Source organism: Podarcis filfolensis (assembly GCF_964270895.1).
Source record: "Podarcis filfolensis genome assembly, chromosome: 6".
Taxonomy (NCBI): domain Eukaryota; kingdom Metazoa; phylum Chordata; class Lepidosauria; order Squamata; family Lacertidae; genus Podarcis; species Podarcis filfolensis.
The window spans coordinates 87,776,726-87,797,538 of NC_139609.1; positions in this window are offsets into that span (position 1 = coordinate 87,776,726).

The window sequence follows — 20,813 nt, forward strand, 5'->3', positions numbered from 1 at the left end:
CCCTGCAGGGTGCATTGTGTGGTTTCTCAGTAGGACGTTATGGCCAGCTACGTTTGCTTCTTTAAGCTGTTCATGTCCTGCCTCTCAGCCATAGCTGCAACAACATTTCAAAGTATCTACAAGAAATGCAACCGCAAAAGCTAGAGCAGCAATTAAAATGAAGTCGTGGAAGAAATAGTAAATGCAAGGAGTAATGAAACTGCTATGAAAACATTTCAGAAGCAACACCACGAGTAACAAGTGTATCTCAAAACAGAGGTTGAGCCAAAAGTTTTCCGCAGAGAACTTTAAGTTCAAATTTAAGGCTCATAGTAGGGTGAATGGGGAGTCATCAAATTGGAGAGCGGCGACTGGCCACAGGTGAAATTGACTTTGTGGGCTGGACTCACTTACCATTCCCAGGTACCATCTCTTTCTCAAAATCCCTCTGGAGCATCACTCTAATATGATGTTGCTTCACTCTGATTGGGGCTTCTGGAAATTTGGTCTCTGTTTTTTATATATTAATTATTATATTATTCAAATTTCTATCCAGCCCTCTTTCCTCCCAAGAGATCCCAGGGTGGAAAACAAACAAACCATGAAAGATGAAATGATGAATGAAAACACATTTAAAACATTTAAAAATGGGGACATACTGCCCCAGCTACTAATTCCAAAGTTGCCAGGAACTGTTTCTTTCAGCCAGGGTGAACAGGAATGCTTTAAAATTCCTCCTGAAAGTTAACAATTAAGGAGACAGATGTACTTCACCAGGAGGAGCATTCCACAGATGGGAAAACCACGAGCTAGAAGGTCAGTTCTTCCAGGAATCAGTGCCCTAAGCGCTTCTCTTCCGTCGCCCTACTTCCGGAAGTTACTGCTGTGTGAATCCAGACCAGAGTTTTCTTTCACTGTCCTGAGCGAAGTAACTGAAGCAGATTCTTCTTGTGCTTCAGTGCAGCAGTAGCCAACATGGTGCCCTCCAGAAGCAGTGGGCTACAACTCCCATCAGCCCCAGCCAGCATGGCGGGCGATCCAGGGTGATGGGAGTTGTAGTCTAAAATATCACCTTTCTCTTCTTAAAAAAACCTCAGTAAACCAGGAGGCCCTTCCGAGAAATTTTGAACCCTGTCTTCACCTCAGACCCTTTCTCAAAATGAAAAGAAGAAGAAGAGTTTGGATTTGATATCCCACTTTATCACTACCCGAAGGAGTCTCAAAGTGGCTAACAATCTCCTTTCCCTTTCTCCCCCACAACAAACACTCTGTGATGTGTGTGAGGCTGAGAGACTTCAGAGAAGTGTGACTAGCCCAAGGTCACCCAGCAGCTGCATGTGGAGGAGCGGGGACGCGAACCCGGTTCACCAGATTATGAGTCTACCGCTCTTAACCACTACACCACACTGGCTCTTTTTTTCAGGACCAGGACACATGTCAGAAGCTAAAAGGAACCATCACTGAATGCAATGCCTCAGTTTTTCAGTGTGATTATTTATGAATCACTTACAATAACAAAAAAATTCCAAAGTGGTTTTAAAAGAATGGATAAAAATACATAAAATTGACATATAAAACTATAGGGTTGCATTAAACCAAATTGCATGTGCAGACTGACTTGCAGGGATGCAACTGAAGTTCTTCTCCCTCTTGTTGCCCCAATGCCCCCAATATTGCCCCAAAAATTACTACAGGAGGTTGGGGGGAGAATCACCTAGAGTAGATTGGGAAGAAGGGTCCAGAGGAAGAAGAGACGTGTAACTTTTTTGTTGCACTCATGGAAGTTGTTCCATGTACACAACAATTTTGTGGATACAGATCACTGTCAGAGTAAAATTTCTGCAAGAAAAAAAAATTAGTAGTCTTTTGAGAAACTAGCAATATAAAATATTCAATTTAGTACTTTTTAAAATGGCAATTATGAGAAGACCACGGTGTATGGGGTTGCCATATGCCTTTTGCAGCAAGAGTAGAGTTGTTACTCCTGAAGACGGTTGACTTAAGGGCAGGATTTATTTTCTTGAAGGAAATGGGAAATATCGGGCAATGAACTGGAAAAGTTTAAGGCAATTTCCCTCTACCTTTCCCCTCAGATGTGTGTGTGATGAAGATGCACCATACATTGTTTGCCACCATGAGAGCGGAGGCTGAGGACGGATCCTAAACTGTACTTCTGTATCAAGAAAAGATGACAGGAGAAATCAATAAAAAGGGAATTGCTTGTCTTGTTTTTGCCTTCCTCCCTTCCTATTATTTTCTTTAGTTCCCCCCCTCTCCCCCCAAGAAAATAATACTCAGAGAAAATATGATAACGTATCTTGAAAGGAGGTCAGTCAGGGCAAGTTTAACTGAACAGAGCCATAGAGGAAACAAAGGGTGTGACTAATCCAAGGATTCCTTTATGGTCGGGTCTTTCCAGTTCCTTGATGCTGCCGGATTGGATTCAAGCAAAACCGATTGTGGAGATTGCATTTTGTTTCCTTCGCCTGAGCCACAGCAGGGGGCTCACCACCATTAAGTTAGCAGAGCTTCTTTGGTCAGCAAAGCAAACCTGCATGTTGGGAATATGTATTTTCCATCCGAACCTGCTTGAAATCTCATGGTGTTTTGGGACAACCTGAAAGACAGACCAAGATAAATAAATAACATCAAGCCACCCTTTCCTCCAGGACTCTCCTTCAGTGCCCCCCCCCAAAAAAAATGCCTATCACCAGCCCTGCTTTAGTATTTCCTTGACAATTTTTGCCTGCCTGGAATGTGTCCTTGAACCATGTTAATGCCTCTTGCTTACCCATCTGGAGAATAGAGAGATGTGTATTTGTGTAAAGGTAAAGGGGCCCCTGACCATTAGGTCCAGTCATGGCTGACTCTGGGGTTGTGGCACTGATCTCGCTTTATTGGCCGAGGGAGCCGGCGTACAGCTTCCGGGTCATGTGGCCAGTATGACTAAGCCGCTTCTGGCGAACCAGAGCAGCACACGGAAATGCCGTTTACCTTCCCTCCGGAGTGGTACCTATTTATCTACTTGCACTTTGACGTGCTTTTGAACTGCTAGTTTGGTGGGAGCAGGGACTGAGCGACGGGAGCTCACCCCGACCTTCTGATTAGCAAGTTCTAGGCTCTGTGGTTTAACCCACAGTGCCACCCATGTCTGGAGAATAGAGAGATGTATTTGTGTAGAAACCTTCAAATTTTGCATGGCTAGGATATATCATGCTCAGCCATTGTTCCACCTCCTTTTGCCTCTGGCCCTATCTGCCGCCAACATGTGGTCCCCAGAAGGTTCTCTGTGTGGCAATGTGCCCCTCAGCTGGAAAATGTTCCTCACTTCTGATTTAGGTGTCCATAGATCTGGGAGAATTCATAATGTCCCACCTTCTGGTATCCGAAAAGCTGAGCTGCAAGTATTATTTTCTACAAGCATCTGTAGGAAAAGAGAAATTTAGGATTTGAAGCTCCTTAAAGCCACCACAACCCTTTAGATATTTGACCATGGCTCCCCTCAGTCTCCTCTTTACCAGGCTAAACATACCCAATTCTTTCAATCATTCCTCATAAGACTTGGTTTCCAAACCATTTATCATGTGGTATAAACACCAACAACTGGGAAACACTTGCCTGTGAACGCTCCAATTGGAGAACAACCTTTATCAAACGTGTAGTGGGCTTTGAAGACACTTGAACTCAGGACGCAAGGAAGGAACGTGCTAAGAGGAAGGCAAGCTTGGCAAATCCACACCATGATCAACTCCCACCCAGAAACCAATGTCCCCACTGTGGAAGGAATTGTGGATCCAGAATTGGCCTCCACAGTCACTTACAAACTCATTGTTAAAACCGTGATTAGGGAAGACAATCTTACTCGGCTACGAGTGATTGCCAAAGAAGAAGAGCTCTGCACATGTTCCAGCTTCTCAATATCCTTCTTAAATTGTGGCGCCCTCAATACCTTCATCCAAGTTGTTTATGAACAAATAGTTCAATATTCATTGATTCGTTCATATATATATAGATATATATATATAGATATATAGATATATATATATATAGATATATATATGTGTGTGAATATCTGATCCACACTCCTCAGTTGAATGTGTGGATCAGAACTTGCAATCCTACAAACACTTTATTGGGAAAGAGCCCTGTTGTAATCTATGAAACTTACTTCTGAGTAGACATGTGTACGATTGTGTTTTCATCCCCTGGCTTTCGCTGTGTTTCAACAGAGTTCGAGGCTCAAAAATTGCAACTAAACTATTTATTTCTTTGTTCGTGAACCAGTGAATGCAAGAACAGGTCTCTCAGCAGCTTACAAGCATAAAAATCAATTATGGAAGCATTAAAATATAAACATTTTCTAATTTCAAAGATGCAATAAAACAGTTCCATTCAAACATTAATATACAAACTTTCATAATTTAAATATGCAATATTTTTTTTATTAAAAAGTACATTAATTAAAAAGGGAGGCTCAGGTCCAGAGATCAAAGGAATCCCTGGTAAACAGGTGCATCATGAAAAGCCGACGGAATGCCAATACAGATGGGGCCTCTGATATTTCAGCAGGGAGTGCATCCCATGGGTGGAAAAGCTATTTTTACATATATATTTCAAAATGTAAATTTGGACAAAATATATGCTTTAAAATATGTATTTTTTATTTGGAGAGAAAATACAATTAAAATACATATTTAAATATGTTTTGTGCTGATTCTTTTTTTTTTAAAAGATATTGATACAGAAATTAATTTGAAACACCCACCTTATGAAATGATCTCTCTTTGGAGGTCTGGCAGGCACCTACAGCACTGGTATTTCACCGCTTATTAAAAGCTCATCTGTTTACTCAGGCATTATCAAGCCATTAATTCTTCGTAACAGCATTTAATAAGCCTGGATATTTTTGTGTGTGTATTTTAGTTCATTGTAAATCACCCTGTAATCATTCTGGTGAAAGGTGACATAGAAACTGTTTTAAATAAATAGGATGGAAATATGGGTGAGCAAATGCAGAAGTGCCAAAGACCATAGATAGGCAGAACCAGAACTCTGTGGGGCAAAGTACACATCGCTTGTAAAAGAGTACAACAAAGCCCTGTTATACTCTTTTTCAATGAAAAGCAGTCTTGGGAGGCTGCATTGCTGATCAGAGGAGCATTAGGGACAGGTAACTCTTTCCCTCATTGGCTGATTGCATGTTTCCAAGATTAAGTATGCATCTCCTTCCCTGTAGAAGGGAAAGTTGCTTGGGGTACATGTGCTTTCAATTGGAAAATCAGCCATTTGGGAAAGAACTAAGCACATACTCATCCACACACAAAAATGGGCTCCCAGCCAATCAGCACTCCTGCATAGCTGGCTCCCAGCCAATCAGCATCAAGCACAGCCTTCTGCCAGCTCATCAGTGCTATGCCGTAGACACGACAGAACCAGCCTTTCTGTTCTAAAGAGGAATAATATGTGAGTCAACAATGCAGTATGTGCATTCCAGAACACAGTGAATTCTGTCCCTTAAATCCATTTTACTGCTTTCTGTATTACCAGTGAGATTCTATAGAAATGTTTCCCTTTCTCCTTCAGAATGTATATTTTAATAAAGCTATTGACACCATGCTCTCCACTCTAAACCATAATCTTCTCTTTTTCCACTGCATAACTCATAAATTGCATCAACTCCTCCACTCCCCAATCACTGACTTCTTCCCTGGTCTAGTTTAGGAGATTCACCTCGACTCAAACTGTCTTTTGAAAGCAGGCAGCAACAAGATTAGACTGAGAAATTCAAGGCACTCGTTTCCTAAAGTTAGGGTCTGATTGAAAGGAATTCCCGTTTGACACAGGGTCATGCTGGATACACAAGCAATCCAAGCCTCGGCTCGGAAAACGTCAAAGACTTCAAACAAGCCAATAAGGAAAGGAACAAACAAAAAACAACGTGTAAATTGAGACTCCCTGGGAGGTTTGTAAAAATAAAAAAATAAAAATCAATGTTTTTCCATTTGAAATAATGTCTCTCTTTTCAGGCTTCTCTCCTGAGAATATTGGAAATAAAGGGGAGGGCTTGAGAAAAAGATGTTTCGTAAGAAAAAGAATTCAGCAGGAGGTGAAATCACTTATTATATCCTTTCCATTGTGGGCAAAATTTACATGAGCAAATGCTACTATCCAGCATGGGCTCACTCCAAGTGGAAAAAGGAGTTGGGTTCAAAGTGCCCTGGAGTGGACCAGTGCCTGGGAAGTTCATTTTAAAAAGGAACTAGTTCAAGCTATAGTTCCTCCTGTGCCAAAAGGAACTAGTTCCGGTTCTAGTGCTTCCTTTTACAAAGTGAACTGGTTTGATTCAAATTCATCTGAATGAACATTTTAGTTCATAAAAATGTAATGCTCGCATATATATCAGAATGTTACAAGCTCCTTGTGGTGATCACACAGGGTCCCCGGACGTTTGACGGTCTATTGATCCCTGTGCCACCACTGTGATCACTTCCCCGCTGCCACCAATCCGTTTCTCTCAGGTACAAACAAAGTCCAGACAGTTGTTAACATTAAACCAAATAAACAAGTTTATTTTATAAGCATTAACAAGTTTATGGTTTCAGATAATTTTTCTTGTCAGTTTCTTAACCTTAGTTTCCTTACCGGCCTATACCTTCCTAATACCTTCGAACTGATTATTCCCAACTGTTTAACTGACTCCTCTTAGCAGATTCTCTCACTCTCTGACATCAAACTAGCCCAACTCATAGACTTATCCTCCCTCTCCCTCTCCCTTCTCTAACTCCAGACTGACTTCTTAACAACTCTAACTCCTCCCCTTGGGTTCCTATTGGTTAATCATTTTACACTTAGTTAACCCTTTCCTTATGACCCAGTATGATGTCACACACCTAGGAGGGCAAATGCCACACTCCTGTAATCAGGGGTGTAACTAGCTGCTCTGGCACCAGGAGCAGCAGGGGCGGGGCGATCTACCCAAGGGGGTGGGGCGATTTGCCCAGGGGGGCACGATGGCGATCCACCCATGGAGTCCACCTGGCAGACACAAGCCCCATGCTGCCGTTTCGAGCAGTGCGGAGCCCTTAGCCACCGTGTCACTCCCAGGAGACGCGTGGCTTGGGTGTGCTGCAGGCCAGGCCCCATGGTAAGTGCCACCCCCCACAGTGTACCATTTTGTCACCCACTAGGGGATGACACCCGGAACGGGCCACACCCCCGGGCACCCCGCACCCCCCTTCCTACGCCCCTTCCTGTAGTGAAGTGTAGGGTCCAAATGTAAATCATGATAAGGTTTCTGACAGGTTGAACATCTACAGGTGAAGCATTCTCTATCATTTTATTTCCATACTTGAAAAGGCTTACTTTGTTTAATTTGTACCAGACACACACAGCCATTAAAGAGACAAGGCATTATTTGCTGCAGGTGTTGCATGTATTTCTTGCTGCTCTTGTGGGATGAGAGCAAACCTCTTCACCAGGGAACGCAAAGGAGATGCGTCATTTTCCTCCCTTCTGATTGCTTAGCAGCAGTGGTAGGCAGAGCAAAGCAAAGTATTTGAAGCCAGTGGAACTGGCACTGGTTAAAATTAAGATAGCATAAATCACCCCTATTGAAACTCTGTTCAGGAGTGGGGTTATTGCCAGCTGAACTGGCCTAAGCCTGGCAGAGGGAAAACAATCCTTTAAAAACGAAGTTTACTTACACCACGCTTTTCTGCCAGAGTAAGTTCCACCAAGTTGCCAGGTCATGTGACTGAGCCAAATGGAGTTATGATCCAGTGTAAGTCTCCTGAGCCCAGTTTTCCCCTCACCACCCCGCCGTTGGCCCATTTTCCAGGGTTTGTGCTGATGTAAGATCCACCAGTCTTGTCTCAGTTGACTGAACCCTGGTTTCACTGAGACGCAGGTGTTACACTGGTGTTGCATTGGCTGAACTGGGACATGGGCTTATTCAGGTATAGTTTGGCTGAACCAGGAACTGGTTGGCTGAGTCAGAGATGTGACAGATCCAACCTCTTACTGGCAGGGCTTTTCCCCCAGCTGGAACTCACTGGAACTCAGTTCCAGCACCCCTCAGGTGGGCGCCATTGGCATTCTAAGAGAATGAGGGAAGTGTTCATGTTGAGTTCCAGCATCTCTTTTTCTAGAAAAACAGCACTGGACAGATCCTTACTCTCTTGTCCCAACAGATATTGTGCTTAGATTGTCCCTTAAGTCCATAGCAACGGCATTAGCCATGCCTGCCTAATAAGCCTTAAAATGTTGCCTCCACATTTTGCTTTCTAACTTTCTAATTGATATCTGATTAATTTACTTAAAAACAGAAAGTTAAAAATTGATCAGTGTTTTAGTGCACTTTACTCCTAAAAGACACCAGTTTGGAAAACAATTTCCTTTAATACAATGAATTGTTATATGATTACTTTATATGCATTTTTATGCACGCTTTCCCCTAACATACGGGCTTCTGGATGAGAGAGCTGAACTGCGAAATCCAAAGTGGGACTTTTGAAGGACAGCTGCAGTATGATTCATGCATTTTTCAGAAAGTGTGAATTAGCTGGGTTCGCACTAAAATGTGATTGAATCCCACCCCCCCATCCTTAAGGAGGACATGGATAAAAAGAGGTAATCCAGGGTCATTAACAGAACATAGTAAAATTAAAAATGTAAAGGACACCTGGACGGTTAAGTCCAGTCAAAGGCAACTATGGGGTTGCAGTGCTCCTCTCACTTCAGGCCGTGGAAGCCGGCATTTGTGCACAGACTGCTTTCTGGATCATGTGACCAGCATGACTAAACCACTTCTGGTGCAACGGAACACCATGATGGGAGCCAGAGCACATGGAAATTCCATTTACCTTCCTGCCGCTGCGGTACCTATTTATCTACTTGCACTGGTATGCTTTCAACCTGCTAGGTTGCCAGAAGCTGGAATAGAGCGCTGGGAGCTCACCCTGTGGCATGGATTCGAACCGCCAACCTCCCGATTGGCAAGCCCAAGAGGCTCAGTGGTTTAGACCACAGCGTCACCCGTATCCCCCTAACACAACATAGCATAAACAGTCATTAAACTGACTGGTGTGCCTGTGGGAATGGATGTGGAAGCCGTGTAGTAAAGGCTAAAGCTAACAACCTGCCTAACCAACTGATCTAGGACCAGGGAATCAGTGATTTTAACTCTCACCTGAGCCATGAACTGCCTAAGTGGCCTTAGGCATGCACCATCACTTCTCTATCTGCAATATACAGACGGTAATAAGAGTAGGCATTATGAAGGGTGAGGTGGCCTAACTCCAAGGGATGATGCGTTCCTGCCTATGCAAAGAGGACACCTTCGAAATGTGACTTTGAATACCCCAGCTTCCATAATGTTCCTTTCTCTGCAGTGAGGCTTGGTTTTGCTAATGAAACCTTATTCCTTTTCTCACCCCCTCCCATCTCCCTCTCTCTGCCTCTCTTACATTCATGCTGCCGCCTTGCAAGGAAATGTTCGTTTCCAAGCGTTTCAGTTTTTTTATCACAAATGTCAGCCTTGCCAACACTGCCAATTAGAAACTGAAGGAACTTTCCTTTCCCTTTTGACATTTTGACTTTCCGTCTGAAATCAGAAACAATGCGGGAATGACCTGCTCAAGTGGAACCACCTGGCAAACCTGAGCCAGGTGCAAGGTACTTGCATTAATTTACAAGGCCCTTCACCATTTGGATCCAGGTGGCTCGAGGCCTGCCCAGTCCCTCATATTCTCGGATGTCTTTGGGCGAATCACCGCTAGTGGTTCCTCCGTGATTCAGTGCATGGTTTGCATCCACCAGGATCTGTGCTTTCAGGATTGGGTGCATTTCTTTTCCAGTTGAGATCAGACAGGCCTCCTCCTTGTTGAGCTTCGGGAGGCTAAAAGGTAAAGGTAAAGGAACCCCTGACCATTAGGTCCAGTCGTGGCCGACTCTGGGGTTGTGGCACTCATCTCGCTTTATTGGCCGAGGGAGCCAGCGTACAGCTTCCGGGTCATGTGGCCGGCATGACTAAGCCGCTTCTGGCGAACCAGAGCAGCGCACAGAAATGCCATTTACCTTCCCACCAGAGCGGTACCTATTTATCTACTTGCACTTTGACGTGCTTTCGAACTGCTAGGTTGGCAGGAGCAGGGACCGAGCAACGGGAGCTCACCCCGTCGTGGGGATTCGAACCGCCGACCTTCTGATCAGCAAGTCCTAGGCTCTGTGGTTTAACCCACTATTGAATACTTTAAAAAAAAAATCCATTAGGCATTTTAATTGAAATCTGATTTTACCGTTCCAACTGAATTCTGACCTTGTTTGTGTGGTATTTCTTCTACACCATTTAGAGGCAATGGTAGTTAAGTGGTAGAAAGAAAGAAAGAAAGAAAGAAAGAAAGAAAGAAAGAAAGAAAGAAAGAAAGAAAGAAAGAAAGAAGACTGTCGCCTCATACCACTAGAGGGAGAAACATAAAGAGCATCTAGAAATCCAGCGCTAAAATGGGTCCGTTGTGATATCACAGCATTTGTGGCCGTCTCTTGCTTTCAGCATCTAGCTGCTGCTGCTGCTTGTCATTGTTTCTGTAGTTTACTGAGAATTTTTAATTATCTATATCAGAGCTGGGCCCATATGAGGCCCTCCAGATCTAGTTATGTGGCCCTCAGGACTCTCCCCCAGATCAAATTATCTACCCAGGTCACACCTTTCGCTGCTCCTGCTCTCACCTGTCTCAGGTGTTTTTTGCCTGGCTGCAATGTGTCCTTCCACTGAGATATTGCCTCTTGCCTGCCTGGCTGGAGAAGGGATGGATACCTGTGTAAAGAAACCTTTTCACCTTTGCATTACTGGAATATATCCTCTTCAACAAAAGCAAAAGCCACATTTGCTGCTTTTCCGGCTTCTTTTCCCCCTAGGAGGGAATCTGACCCTTGGGTTGAGAAAAATATTTCCCACCTTTACCAATAACAATAGATTATGAGAGAAATGGAAAAGAAAAGGCTGTTCCAATTTTAGTTATAACGTTTTTAAAAAAGGGTATATCATCCTTTTGGGTAAAATAAGTAAAAGTAAAAGAAGAAGAAGCTGTCAGGAAGAAAAGAAGTTTGCAATAATTAAATTATGCCCCTGTCATAACAGTTTTGGAGCTCTGTAGAATTATTGAAAATCCTGCCTTTCCTTTTTATCGAGTTAAGTAGGAAGATTGGGGGAAAGGCAGAAGAGGATAAATGTGGAGGAAGGGCAGGGAAAGAGGGGGTGAGGGGGCGAGGATGGAGAGCCTGTGCTTTGTCCAGAAAAAGTTCCAGGTTTAATCAAAAGCATCTTTCAAGCTAAATGCACCAGGTGATGGGAAAGAATTTTCCCTCCCTCGAAGGGACTTTAGCATGGTCTTTTCCAGTTGCAGTAGGGTAGGACCAGCCTTTCGCTCATAAGAGCATAAGGAGAGCAGGCTGGATGAGGCTAATGACCCATCTACTCCAGCGCCCTGTTCTCACAGTGGCCAACCAGATGCCTGTGTTGGAAACCCACAACCACAACCTCTCTTCTCCTGTGGCTTCCAGCAACTGGAACATAGCCATCATGGCCAGCAGCCACTGATAGACTGACCCTCCGTGAATTTGTCTAATCCTCTTATAAAGCCATCACAGTTGTTGGCCATCATTACCTTTCCTGAGAGCATCTCCCATAGTTTAACTATCCACCGTGTGCAGAAGTACCTTCTTTTCCCTGTCCTGAATCTTCCAACATTCAGCTTCATTGGATGATCCCCATTTCTAGTATTAAGAGGAAGGGAGAAAACCTTCTCTCTATCAACTTTCTCCACATCACACACAATTGTGCATACCTCTGTCACGTCCAACCCCTTTAATCATCTTTTCTTCCAAACTGACATCCCCACCACACAAATGTAACTCTTCCTCAAGAGAGATTTTCTCCCCCTAAAAAGTGCTTGCAGGTTGTAAAATTAACTGTGCCAGTTCCTTTCCTTCCCGCACACATCATCCCGCAATGATGAGCATTCATCTAGTATCTTTATTAGTTCTCCATTGTGTGTATTAAAATACGCAGATGTCTTTATAGATGCGTAGACTTTGCAGATTGGTTTAAGTCAGCTGTGATTTAGGGTTGTCCTTGATACCATATTTGTGATAGTATTAGAAGTGTGTGTGAAATAAAGAGCAGAGAGATTTGATCCAGACAGGAGCATAGGAAGGGGGGGGTGCCGGGGGTGCGGTCCGCCTCAGGTGTCATCCCTGAGGGGGTGACAAAATGGCACACTGCAGGGGGCGGCACTTTCTGTGGGGCCTGACCTGCAGCGCACCCAAGCCATGCATCTCTCCTGGGAGTGACTCAGTGGCTCGGGGCCCTGTGCTGCCCAAAACGGCAGCGTGGGGCTTACGTCTGCCAGGCGGACTCTGTGGGCAGCTCACCACACTGCCCCCCTGGGCGGATTGCTGTGGCACCCCCGTGGGCGGTTTGCCCTGCCCCCACAGCTCCGGCTGCCAGAGCAGCTAGCTACGCCCCTGGATCCAGGGCAATGTGGCTAAATCACCTGATCACTTCTGATGGGCTCTATCAAGCATGGGGTGATATAATTGCTCAAGTGGGTATCTCACTTGGATTAGCAGCTGTCATATATATAAATTTTACAAAATCAGCCTGCAAATATATGTAAATCAAATGCATTATCTCATCAGAGTGAACATCGCTATCAAAAGACAAGTGACAAGTCTCACTGAAGCCCCCCTACTGAGTGCATATTCTGTCATTCAGCAACTTGTTCAAAGTCCTGTATTTTTTGCAAACTTTTGATGATCCTCTCTCTCAGTCTGGTTCCAACACCTTCTCACTTCTTTAGTGAAATTCTGTGGCTCCTTCGGCTCTCTTTCCACCTCCTATTCATCTCCGTAAAGCTTCCCACCTCATGTCCTTCTTGCAAAACTGCCACCTGTAAGGGCAGCCTTTCCACACAGCCTATTCATTCAGGAATATGTATCTCCAGCTCTATCTCCTCTATAGATAGATACACCCACCCACACACACACACACACACACACACAGGGTATGAATAATAAATACATAATAAAACTGCTGCTGTTGTTGTTATATCCTGCTGTCCCTCCCCATGGGGACCATGGTGGCAAAAACTGCCCCTCAGTGGTACTGTGTTGTAGCTGCAGTTGTAATACTTGCAGTTTTTTAAAAAATCTGTTGCTATCTTGTTAGAGCTCTCTGAGCATCTAAAACTTGGTTCCTCTTCAGCTGGAAGGGTCACCTATACTTGGAGGTAAGAACAACTTTCTTTGCACAATCTTACCTAGTGGAGCAAGGGATGCGGGTGGCGCTGTGAGTTAAACCACAGAGCCTAGGACTTGCCGATCAGAAGGTCGGAGGTTTGAATCCCCGCGACGGGGTGAGCTCCCATTGCTCGGTCCCTGCTCCTGCCAACCTAGCAGTTCGAAAGCACGTCAAAGTGCAAGTAGATAAATAGGTACCACTCTGGCAGGAAGGTAAATGGCATTTCCGTGCACTGCTCTGGTTCGCCAGAAGCGGCTTAGTCATGCTGGCCACATGACCCGGAAGCTGTACGCTGGCTCCCTCGGCCAATAAAGCAAGATGAGTGCCGCAACCCCAGAGTGGGTCACGACTGAACCTAATGGTCAGGGGTCCCTTTACCTTTAGCTTTTACCTAATGGAGCAAGGGGGAGGGGCAACCAGATTGGGCCCCATGATGTTTGACAGCAGTGAAACTGGCTTGGGATCCAATGGATCCTGGAGCAGCCCAGCACCAGAACAGCTGGAACACACTGTTTTGGAGCCTTCTATTGGATAGTAAAGACACTTTCTGACCTTGGAAGTAGCAGCAGGAGAGGCTGGTGCCCACTGAGACTGGTAGAAGGTGTTCCAGTAGGTGGAGATAGAGCCAACAGCTGGTGGAGACAACTAATTTTGGGCTTTCCCCCAGCCTTCTCCCTGCCAAATATCCTGCTGCACTGGATATAAGGAAGAACGTATGCTGCTGGGATGAGGTTGATGACATAGTGCCACATTCATTCTAATGGACCAGCTTTGACTGGTTGTTGTTGCAGATAGAGGGTGAGACACCCTCTGGCCTAGGCAGCACATGGCAACAGATCCCTCTTCTGCCACTTTCCCAGTCCATCGGATGCTGACTGTGCAGGTAAAAAGTGGGGCATCCTCTCAAGGCATGTCTCATTGATTATGAATGTACTAAGAGTTTCAGGGTAATAGTTCCTGGCTCCAAATAAAAAGTGAGTATTATGAGCAGCAGAAATTCATATTATATGTATCATCGGTTTTGTATTCATCAGCAACTTTAGTTTCAGCTCAACTCTGCATAATAGGATTCCCAATCTGCAGTTCATGTAGAAAGACTTGTTAGAGTAACACAATACTGGGTATCCCTGTATGTGTGTGTGTGTGTTTATGTGCTTAACGCTCTTTCGTGCACCAGGCCAAAATTTCAGAGTTCTGTCAAAGCTGATCTAAATTAACAACTAAAACAGGAAAGCTTTATTGCCCAAATAGTATTTCTGTTCCCAGAATGATAAGGACATTATGACAGCTATTGATCTCCTAAGATGGCAGTCGGCATTGAAAGATGGATCTTCCCATTTTCTTTTTGTCCTCACCCTATTATTATCTGTATTGGGAATCTGTCGGGATGGTTGACACTAAATCTCGGGCTGCTGATAAACAGATAAACCCTGTATATATGGGAAGTAATGACTGATCAATGTATATTAAATAGCTCTTAGGAGGGGGGAATATAATACTTTCTCAGCTTCCCCCTGCAGCAATATTTAATAGCCAATCTTGCCTGCCAGTTGTTTCCTTGGGAATCTCCACTGCTTTCCCGACCCTCAATTAATTACTTTCATTTGGATGATGAGTATAGTTTTTCTCATGGGTGAGCTCTAAGTTAGAAGAGCCCCACTTGGAGAAGAGTAATTGTCAAACAATGTAACTTTGTATACTTGTTGTTTCTAATTAGATTCTTCTCCCCCTCCCTTTCATGCCTTACGCATGTTGAAAGCACATTTAGCAAATCAGAAATGTGCTTCAAGGGTAGCTGATGTGTAAATAAATACCAAGGTGAAAGCAGAAGATATAAGGTTGTGTTCAATGTAGCAATAAGCAAAAGTTTCAGTGGAATATTATTCCCCTCTCCTTCCTTTGAATGCCTCCTAAATCTATTCTGGAATTTGTGCTCCCAACCATCTGGAGCAGATTTGAGGATGGTGCAGGAGGAAAAGGGGGAATCCCATGGCATTCACAGTAATCCTTACATTCGCGCAACTATTTACAGGGGTACCTTGGTTTTAGAACAGCTTAGTTTATGAACAACTTGGAAACAGAACTCTGCAAACCTGGAAGTAGGTGCTCCAAATTGTGAACTTTGCCTTGGAAGCAGAACATGTTCCACATCCTGTTGAGTGTGTTCCATTTGTAGATTGAGTCCCCCGCTGCTAATCAGAGGTTTCCTGTTGAGTCTCAAGCACCCACGCAACACAGAGGTGATATCTGGAGCTTTTGTTTTTGCTTTTTTTTTGCATTTTTGTTTGTGTTGCTTTTTCATTAGTATTTTTTACTGTGACTTGTTCTTCGTTTTATGGGACTGACTTGCGACTGTGGCTTGTGGCTTCGTTTTTGTGACTTGTTTTGGGGACTCTGTGGAACCCAGTTCAGTTACTGATTGATTGATTGATTGATTGATTGTGTGACTGCAGTAATGGATAAAAGCCCCCCATCCAAACAATGACTATCATCAGTGCACGTAAGGAAAAAATAATAATTTTAATTTTTATCATCTACAATACTGTCTTATTTATTTATAGTACAGTACTTGGATTATTGCTTTCATTTTATGGATCAATGGTCTCATTAGATAGTAAAATTCATGTTAAATTGCTGTTTTAGGGGTTGTTTTTAAAAGTCTGGAACAGATTAATCCATTTTGCATTACTTTCTATGGGAAAGCATGCCTTGGTTTTAGAATGCTTTGGTTTTGGAACAGACTTCCGGAATTGATTAAGTTTGGGAACCAAGGTACCACTGTAGTTGAAAACTGCCCATAGGCCACTTTAGACTGTTACTATTGTGTGAGAATGATTCAGTTGTATATCAGCATATTTAGGTCGCACAATTCAAGTGAATTTGACACTCTTGTACAACATGCTAGCTTCTAAAAAACCCCACAACTCTCCTTCATTGAAGGTTTTTAAAAGAGGTTGGATGACCACCTTTCAGGGATTCTTTAGTGGTGATTCCTATATTGCAGGGAGTTGACTAGGTGACCCTCTGGGTCCCTTTCAACTCTACAATTCTATGAATCTATGAAAACAAAAGCAAAACACCAGATTTTTATTTTTGCTGTAAGAAAAGTAATGGGGAAATGTCCCGGAATGCATGGGATAATGATGACATTGGGCAATGTCATATAACCTCTGTGCAAATAATAAAAAAGAATGCTTAATAAGCAGCCATACAAATAAACTCCATACAAATATGAGGCAAACAAATCAGGACAAATGCTCAATAAGCAGGTTGTCTGGGAGAGCCTATAATCTAGTTTACCAGTGTAAATGATCAGTTAATCAGCAACAAAACTCTCTTCGTGTAGGAGTGGAATCAATCAATCAAAATGTCTTTACCACACAGTGAGAAAATTGCCTAACAATATATCAAAAATTCCCAGACAAATCCGCAAGAATATGGTCCACCACTAAATCAAAAACATATTAACATGATCAATGCTATAGACGTTAGAATTCCTTACATCGGCATGAAAGGGGAAAGGAAAACATGTTTCAGTCTTATCCTTTTCCAAACTTGCAGAAGCACAGCTGCACAATTTTCCTCGTCAGCTAGCAAAAGAATGAAGTCAACATTCTGCAAATGCTAACCACTTTGGGCTCTTTTTAGTTTGTAAGAAAGAAAGAAAGATGGAAATGGTACCCAATAGAGTACCAACTTTTTTTTCATGAAAAGGAGGCGATTGGACAAGGTAAATGAAGAAGACCACTCAATAATCTTTGTAATAATAGTGCTTTGGGAAAATGTTAAACTTTTCATCTCTCTCTCTCTCTCTCTCTCAAATTAATTCCATGAAGGAACGATTTTGATGCATGCTCCTTCAAATGTCCTTCAGAGGATGAATAATGATGCTTGAATTTATTTTTGCTAATAGAGAAGAAAATGCTAATCTGCTCCCCCCTCTTAATAAATTAATTGCAGGGTTTTCTTCCCCCCAATCCCTGTTGTATACTTGCAAAGTAATCCTGTTATTAGAATCTATTTATATTTTCCAGCTTTAGGTTGCATGGATTTCTTGCCTGCTGACAAAGCTACTCTCTTTCTTTTATTGCATTTTGATGGGTTTCCTTTTCCTGAACCTGATCTCTATCTCTTGATATAATGGCAACCACTCTGTCCCTCTCCTTTTTTTGCAGATGCCAAATGGCTTCTCCCCCCCCCCCCCCTTGGATAAAATGAAAAGGTATTAATCACATTTACAGGTCTGACATCAGTCGTTGGTATGGCTGGGTATCAGCCAGGAACAGTGCGCTCAGAAGGGCTCACTCAATAGCAGGATGCATTGTGGGTGTGGGAATGTTCAGGGAGGCAGAAGAGGATATATTTTTGATGATATCCATCCTAACTTGTGTTAGCAAGTTCTATATCTTAGCAGAGTTAAACATTCCCTTTTCAGTGCACAGCGGTTTGATTGTTGCAGTCTCATCTGAGCCTCTCTCTATAAGATTCCTGATAAGATCCCTTCTTGTTCCTCTTAAAAAGAATACACGACAATATTATTAATGTCTATATAAAAGTAATTTACTCACATTCATTCAGTTCACAGTTGGATCCCTGAAGGCAGACTTAGGTTACAAAAAAATACATGTGGAACTATCCCTTAAGAGAGTTAGTCCCAAGTGACTGCCAACACATAGAAAAACAAAATGGAGAAGAGAGGAGCAAAAGAAGAATGTGTGCTCCTCTACCCAAATTAGGCCACACCCACAGAAGTTTTCTCCTGGCTGGTACAAAGCATCTTCTAGCTTGTCCATTCTAGGAATGTTGTTCTTGACTGCTATGTGTTTCACATCCCACAGTGGGTTGGCATCACTCACCCGATCTCTGATTGGACACTTTCTTGCCTCTTACCAGGAGGTACAGGGGGAGGGGTAAAACAGTGGGGAGGTTTTTTATACTGGGAATAATCCAGACAGAAATACCCAGGTGTCAGAAAAAAATTATTTATGTATGCAACAACGGCAGCACGAATATTGCTAGCTCAAAAATGGAAGGTGAGTGAGGTTCCAGCTAAAGAGGACTGGCAATTTAAGATGTTAGAATATGCAGAACTTGCAGGTTTAACACACAGATTAAGAGAACAAGAAGAACATATATTTAAAGAGTGGGAAATATTTATTGAATATATGGAAAATAATTGTACACAGCTGAAAATGCTGGCAGCATTAAGATAAATTCAACAGTGTAAATAATGTTTAAATGATGTAAAATGGAGAACGGACTTAAATGGTTAGAGTAAAATATGCAGGATAATAATAATAATAATAATAATAATAATAATAATAATTTTTAATTTATATCCCACCCATCTGGCTGGGTTTCCCTAGCCACTCTGGGCAGCTTACAATGTATAAAACACAACAAAGCATCAAACATTAAAAAACAAGATATCCTATACAAGCAACATATAAACCAATAAATCAGTGAAAACTAGTAACAACAACAAGAATAAACAGTTTACAGTTATACCCAAATTAAAATAACTGCCAACCCCAATGGGAGATATGTAAAATGAACCATGGAAAGAGAAGAAGGGAAGTCACTGGATATTTAAAAGTATGTAAAATGTTCATTTCTGAAATGTAAAATTGGAAACAATAAAAATTATTTTTAAAAAAGACAGTGGAATGGTTGGCACATTCCAGATGCACCAGCAATGTCAGATCACCTCCACTGGTGCATTTGAAACCATGTCCCCACCTCTCCTCTCCTCTCCTAGCTTCCTAGGAGGTGGAAACAGACATAGCTCTGAGCTACTGTGAGAATCTTAAAAATAGGCTTAAAGAATACTGCACACTGTTGATCAGCTGCTCCAGTCGTCAATATCATCACCCTAAAGCAGGTATCCCCAAACTCAGCCCACCAGATGTTTTGGGACTACAAATCCCATCACCCCTAGCTAACAGGACCAGTGATCAGGGATGATGGGAGTTGTAGTCCCAAAACATCTGGAGGGCCGAGTTTGCCTATGCCTGCCCTAAAGTAAGGCACCACCATCCCAAACAAACTTTTGGGAAATGTCATCCTTTCCCTGCAGCAAAAAAATAATAATTAAATATATATATTTCTGTGAATGGCAGCAATCCTGCAGAAATGCAGAGTGATTGGGGGGGGGGCATCGCTATTTTCAAGCTGATATTGCTGCAAGAATGCCACAGTTGCATGGTGGGCTCACTTTCTTCCATCCTTATGGATTCCCCAGGGTGTGAGCCTAGTATTAGAATTGCAGGCAGGGAGGTGGGGCTTCTTGGCTGAATATGCCATTGTGTTCAGTGGTGGGAACAGATTATTGCCACTAGGGACAGAACGAGCAGAATAATTCCATCCTGTTTCAGCTTTGCCGGCTCACAGTCATGGGTTTGTTCCATCCCATTTCATGCATCTACTTTAAAAGAATGCACAAAAAGTCCACATTTAAATTGCATGCATTTTGTAGAGACATTTTACATGTGGTCTGCGGTTTTATTGCCTTTCATCTTAAAGTGCATTTCATCTTAAAATATACATGTGTGTGTGTGTGTGTGTGTGTGTGCAGAATATGTACAGTGGTCCCTTGGGTTACAGACGCTTCAGGTTACATACGCTTCAGGTTACAGGCTCCGCTAACCCAGAAATAGTACCTTGGTTTAAGAACTTTGCTTCAGGATGAGAACAGAAATCGTGCTCCGGCGGCGCGGCAGCAGCGGGAGGCCCCATTAGCTAAAGTGGTGCTTCAGGTTAAGAACAGTTTCAGGTTAAGAACGGACCTCCGGAATGAATTAAGTACTTAACCCGAGGTACCGCTGTATTTTTGTGTGCACTTTTTGCATGCTGAAACAGTATTACAAAATCCAGAAAAAAATGGATGTTTTAGTTGAGAATGGCATTCCGATCCACAAGACACTTCTGAAGTGTTGGATCGGGCTGGTCCACCGCAATAAGTAGACCAAACGAATTATTCCTCCATTCCCAGCAATGACTGTTTGGAGAGAAATAATAGGAAACTGCCATAAACCACTGTCATTCTAGCACAACATTGTTGGGACTGCCTGGCAGCAGTTCTCCAAGGTTTCAGGTAGGAAATCTCGCCCAAACCTACCTGGGGTTTCTTTTTTCTTTTTAAATCATCTTGATTGAATTAAAATACAAACATATATACATACATAAAGATAAAAAAGAAAAGATTAAGACAAGAAAAGAAAGAGGAAAAACACACACATGCAAAACAAGAATTTGCATTATTATACAATCGTTCATTGAATTTCTAAATAAAATACTTCCAGTTCTTCTCATTGTACTTGTATTGTTATTTACGTTTAACACACAGCCTTCTATTACCCTAATTTGTTTTCGTGTACTCTAACAAATTAACATTTGCACATTGTATTTTACAAGGATCAGTTTAATTCCACAAGGAGATTGTTATTTGGACAATGCCTTTTCAAACAAAATGATCAAGAAGTAGAAGAAGAGTTTGGATTTGATATCCCTCTTTATCACTACCCAAAGGAGTCTCAAA